Here is a 6,320-nt window from a genome sequence, read left to right on the forward strand (position 1 = left end):
TAGCGTGGGCCATCCTGCTTGTCAGCAAGCCTTTTTTTCTGTCTGCAAGTCCTAAAGGGAGGCTGGAGACGGGAAATCTGTACTAGCTAATTTGATTATCCCCCTGTTGATCAGTTTCATTCCAAATGCCATGGCCAAACACACTTTAAAACAAGTCTGTTAACTTGTGTATGGGCTTCTCTGCATATTTACATGCAGGAATCCCAGAGGCCTGGGGCAGGAATGCGTGTCTGCCTGTGCACAGTTGAATGGTGAACATTCTTTACATGTCTGCGTCCCTCCCTTCCTCAGTCTCTGAATCTTAAACCATCTAGTCCCTAGACTTGCCCCACACCAACCCATCACTGCAAACAGCACACGAAGATAACAGTGCTTCTCAGACATGAATGTGGAAGTGAATCATTTGAAATCTTGCTAAAATGCAGATTTGGATTCAACACGTTTGGGGTGGGGCCTAAGATTGTGACTTTCTAACAAATTTCCAGAACATACTCTCTGCTCCTGGTCTGCAGACCACACTTCTTTCTTTTTTAGTGGTGGGACTGGGGATTGAACCCAGGACCTTGAGCGTGCTAAGCGCCTGCTCTACCACTGAGCTATACCCAGCCTCCCACACCCTGCCCCTTGGGCTATTTTTTAAGTTCTTCTAATTGGAAAAAGTCACTATACAGGTTGATTAGAAAATCTGGACTCAGGTAGGTTTTTTCTTATGTATAAATGGAGCAGTAATCAGGGAGATTCCAAATCTATTTGCTTTTGGTTTATACATACACTGGGCAATTCAAGTTAAAAGATTCCTATCAGCCTAAACCCTGATTAAAATTTCTGAATCTCGGCATCTCAGTGAAATCACCCACTCGCCTATTTTTAGCCTCTAATGTAAAATAGCCCTAAATCAAAAGACGAGTGTTGTTCAAGTTCGCCCTTAGTAACTTTAGAAAGGGCAAGTCCTTTATAAACTATAAATGTGAGTGCACCATGTGCGTGGTGGAAATGCCTAAAATTGTCTTCCCATCTTTCTGAAGAGCCAAGCAACTATTTTGGTTTTGGTTGGAGGTACTTCCAATTGAACCCAGGACCTCCTGCATGCTAAACACAGCACTAGTTTAAAATATTTAAGTGAGGCTTTCACACGTCTAAGGAAAAAGCAGACAGTGAGAGAGCTAAAATAATCCCCATGGTACCAAAAGTGGGCGCTATGTCTGGAGTGAGAGTTAACCTCCCGGTTGGAGAGAAGACACGTGGCCGGCGCCGCAGGGGCTTCTGTCTGGCTGTCATTTTCTGCTCCAGGCCCAGCTCCACCGAGCCTCCTCCTGGGGATGATTCAGCTTCTCCCTCCGCGCTCAGTGGACAATTACAGCCCAGTTCCAAGCATGGACTGAAGCAACAGCAGTCTCCTGGATAGTGAGAGCACCGACCTCCGCTTGGGGCCTGAGAGCCGAAGCGCCCCCTCTGCCTTTGGGGATGCGCTCGGCCTTCTCCATTCACGCTTAGAGGACAGAGCCATTGAGGCTGCTGAGGTTACAAATGATGAGATCCTTCTCCAAACACAAATCCACACGTACACGTTCCCCTGCTCTCTCCTGGCCTTTTAATAGCTAGGCGATCTGGCCTCTTCAGGAGCGTGGAGAGACTCTTCCGAACCGGCTACACGTCATTTCTTCACCTCTGTATCATTTGCACGAGGGGAAAGCAGAGATTTAGAAAACTTGCGACTGGCTCAAAGGTGGAGGGACTGGCTTTCTTCGGGCCCGTGGAGATGTTAAACATAGTGGTGGGATTGTAGAGAGGGATCTCACCCCTCCGGGAGAAAGGAGCTCTAGGCCATCGCAGTGCAGTTGGTACCAAAAGGGGGAGACCGGACAGTGGCTCTTTCATTCCAGCTGCTTCGCGAACACAGAGTTCACAGTCAGGAGAGAAGATCAGACCCGCAAGAAAAAGAGAAAAATGGGGCAGAAGGGGAAAAAGAAAAAAAGACCTCGAGAAACAGTTTTAATTTTTCTTTTTTTAAAATATCAATTCTTTATCATTTTCTTTATTGAAGTATATAGTCAGTATACAATGTGTCAATTTCTGGTGTACAGCACCATGCTTCAGTCATACTTGAATATACATTTATTCATTTTCATATTCTTCTTCACCTTTTCAAGCTACTATAAGATGTTCTATACAGTATAAACTTATTTATCTGTTTTATGTATACCAGTCAGTATCTGCAAATCTCGATCTTCCCTTCTCATCCTCTTCCCCTCTGGTAACCATAAGTTTGTTTTCTACGTCTGTGAGTCTGTTTCTATTTAATACATAAGTTCATTTGTCTCTCTCTCTCTCTCTCTCTCTTTTTTTTTTAGTTTCCACATATGAGTGATATCATATGGTATTTTTCTTTCTCTTTCTGGCTTACTTCACCTAGAATGACATTATCCAGGTCCATCCACGTTGCTGCAAGTAGCATTATTTTATTCTTTTTTTTACTACTGAGTAGTATTCCATTGTATAAATATACCACAACTTTATCGAGTCATCTGTCGATGGACATTTAGGTTGTCTCCATGTCTTGGCTTAATTTTCTTTACTATTTTCAAAAACTACACCCAGCGGTGCAGAAACAGATACAGAGTAAGGAGTCATGTCCTGCTTTCCCCCTTTTTAAGTTAGGGGTGGGGGCTTCCTTCCACAGTTTGCTCATTCTCATGCTCAGGTGTTTTTAAGTTTGCTGATTGACTTAACCTGAAAGAAAGAAGGAGGGACAAAGGACGAAAGGCCCTGATTCACAGCCCCATTAACTGGAGACAATCAGTGTTAACATTTCAGTGAATCAACTTTCTAGCATCTTCATATGAGAGAGGAAAAAAAACCAGAAACAAAAGAGCAAGGAAAATGAAAGAAAAAGAAACAGGGAGAGAAATGGAACACCTTTACATCATCTTTATAACCTCGACAGTGCTCTGTGGTGTTGAAAGCTTTTTGCTATCTTTGTAGGGAGGCCAAGTTTATTCACCTCCCAGAGCAGCCAGCGGAAGCAACGGAAAGGGAAATCTAAGGAGCTGTGTCTGTGTTTAAAAGAGGACTTTCATTCCTAAGACCGGTGATGGATATCTTTGCATTTCTAAGTTAGAAACTCCTGCTCTAGTAAGCCAATAGAGTTAGGGGGCCCCGTGGGAAAGGAAAGATACAGCTTTTTGCCATAAAAGACAGCATTTTGGCCTAAGTCATTTTGGGGTCTAAACCTGGGCACGATGCTTGTCTTCCAACAGGTCTCAGTAATAGTGATATTAAGGGAACAAAAGGACAAAGGACTGTTATCAGGCAAGAGAAGTAGCAAGAGCAAAGATAAGAAGTCAGTAGCATTTCTCACAGCTCTGTTTCAAAGGTAAACATTAGCCCGAAGTACTTTCTTGAGCTGTTTTGCAGAATTTAAAGCCCCCTTGATGCTGTACACCTGAAACTAACACAACATTGTAAATCAACTATACTTCAATATAAAATAATAATAAATAAAAATTAATTAACAAAACAAAACAAAACCCTCGTGCACTCAACCGCCGGATCAACTGGAACCCAAGGGATGATGACACTGACCTCTTCTGACCCTCGTGACATCCATCAACTAAAGCTATCAACTAAAGTCTGTCCGCTGCACAAGCTCCTTGGTGAATATGCATGTATTCTTAGCTTCAGACTTCCCCAATTTTGCTGTTCTGGGAGACACTGCTTTGGGAAAGATCCTGGTCCTCCTTTCTTGCTGCAAGTAATAAATTCTTCCTTTTCCGGCTCTTTCGCTGGGTTGTGTCTTCTGGCTGGACACCCACCAGGAGGCAAACCCAGTTTTTGAGTAACACTTCCTCTAACAACTTGGAGTTCCAGGCTGCCCACAAATCTCCACCAAAGTGAAGTGATCGATTTGGAGAGTTCTTGGCAGCAGCTGCTGGAGAGCACATATGTAGGAAATGTGGATGGAGAGATGAAAAATCCCAATTGATTTTTCATGCTTGAATGTAATAGAATTGCGTGGGAGAGCTGGTTCAATGGGCAGATTTCCAGCCACCTCCCCAGAGATCTTGGTCCAATTAATCCAAGGTTGGGCAGAGCCCCCAGATTTGCACTATTAGCCTGTGTTCTGGGTGATTCTAATGCAAATCGGTCATGGACCACACTTTGGAGAAACACTCCGAGGCATTCAAACAGAGCAATCACTTAAGTGTGAGGAAAATATATTTTAGATGAATGAGATCAGTTATATCTGGGATCAAAACTTACCTCCACTTTGTTACTAGTTGCAGATCAGTAAAATGTTAAAGTCCTAAATCTTTGTTTCCTCATAGGCAAACTAGAGATAAAAATACCTATCATCAAAACTACCATGAGGCATCACCTCACACCAGTCAAAATGGCCATCATTCAAAAGTCCACAAACAATAAATGCTGGAGAGGCTGTGGAGAAAGGGAACCCTCCTACACTGCTGGTGGGAATGCAGTTTGGTGCAGCCGTTGTGGAAAACAGTATGGAGATTCCTCAAAAGATTAAAAATAGACTTACCAATATGACCCAGGAATCCCACTCCTAGGCATATATGCAGAAGGAACCTTAATTCAGAAGGACACCTGCACCCCAATGTTCATAGCAGCACTATTTACAACAGCCAAGACATGGAAACGATCTAAATGTCCATCAACAGATGACTGGATAAAAAAGTTGTGGTATATTTATACAATGGAATACTATCAGCCATAAAAAAGAATAAAATAATGCTATTTGCAGCAACATGGATGGCTCTGGAGAATGTCATTCTAAGTGAAGTAAGCCAGAAGGAAAAGAAAAATACCATATGATATCACTCATATGTGGAATCCAAAAAAAAAAAAAGAGACAAATGAACTTATTTATAGAATAAAAACAGACTCATAGACATAGAAAATAAACTTACGGTTACCAGAGGGGAAGAGGGTGGAAAGGGATAAACTGGGAGTTTGAGATGTGCAGATACTAACTCCTATATGTAAAATAGATAAACAAACAAGTTTATACTGTTTTATAGCACAGGGAACTATATTTGATATCTTGTAGTAGCTTATGGTGAGAAAGAATATGAAAATGAATGTATGCATATTCATGTATGACTGAAGCATTGTGCTGTACACCAGAAACTGACACAACATTGTAAACTGACCATACTTCAATTTAAAAAAAAGTAAAAAAAAAAATCACATGGTCAGGCACTTTTGTGAAAATTAGAGAAGCTAGTCAGTAAAGCGCCTGGGATACAGTAAACGGATGTTAATTTCCCTTTCTCAAAGGTTTATCTGTGTGCAAATAGTTGACTGGAAAAAGTTGTATACAACCATAAAGACTTTATTTTAGTGATTAAACTTTATTCTTTTTATTATTATTATTATTTTTTTATTTTTAGTGATTAAACTTTCATTTCTTTTAAGTTCAGATACCAAAAGAAAAGTCACACGGGAAGGAAAACCTGGGTTTTACATTTAAGACATTAGAAGGTTTCTGCTAGAACTTTATTCCTTTCTTTATTATTATAATGCCTCCATTGTTAAAAAATGTAAACAGTGTAATGTTTATAGCATATACTTTACAGGTGAACTTGAAAAATTTTACTATACTAACAATGTCAATAAAATTGAAATTATCATTCATTCCCCTGGGAGAACAAATATTGATGATTTAGGTTTACACATAGGGTAACTTCTAGGGTTTTTGCTTCTAACAGTAAAAGTCTGGTGGGATTTCATGGGGTCTACAAAAATCACTCTTGAGGGAAAGAGGTGCTTCCCATCCCGCCACCAAAGGAAGTGAGAAATAATCAAGACATCAGTAAATGATTTTTTAAGCTGTACTTTAACTTTCTTCTTCTTCTTTTTTTTTTTCAGTGGCGGTACTGGGAATTAAACCCAGGACTTCATGCATGCTAACCACACACTGTGCTACTGAGCTACACCCATCCCTCCCAAACTGTATTTTAAAATAATTTTAGATTTACAGAAAATTTGCATCATAGTACAGAGAGTTCCATATCCTCTCACTAAGTAGATTTATTTTAAAAAAGAAACTAAGCACTTTGTTATGTGTGGATGTTAATCACATCATCCAGTAGCTAATCCTGCAGACTTGGCTGCTTTGCTGGCCACCTGAGGCTGGCTTCTCTTCCTTCCTCTTTCTGTACCTGCATGACCATTTCCTCTCCTTACTGTACCTCTGGACAGAGCTCTTCAGGGGATGGCAATGCTCTCTCAGCCCTTCATCCTATGTCCGAGGAGTTTGGGCCCAAGGACAAGGCCCGCTGGTGCAATGCCTCGGTGTC

This window comes from Vicugna pacos, chromosome 18 (genome assembly GCF_048564905.1).
Source record: "Vicugna pacos chromosome 18, VicPac4, whole genome shotgun sequence".
Taxonomy (NCBI): Eukaryota; Metazoa; Chordata; class Mammalia; order Artiodactyla; family Camelidae; genus Vicugna; species Vicugna pacos.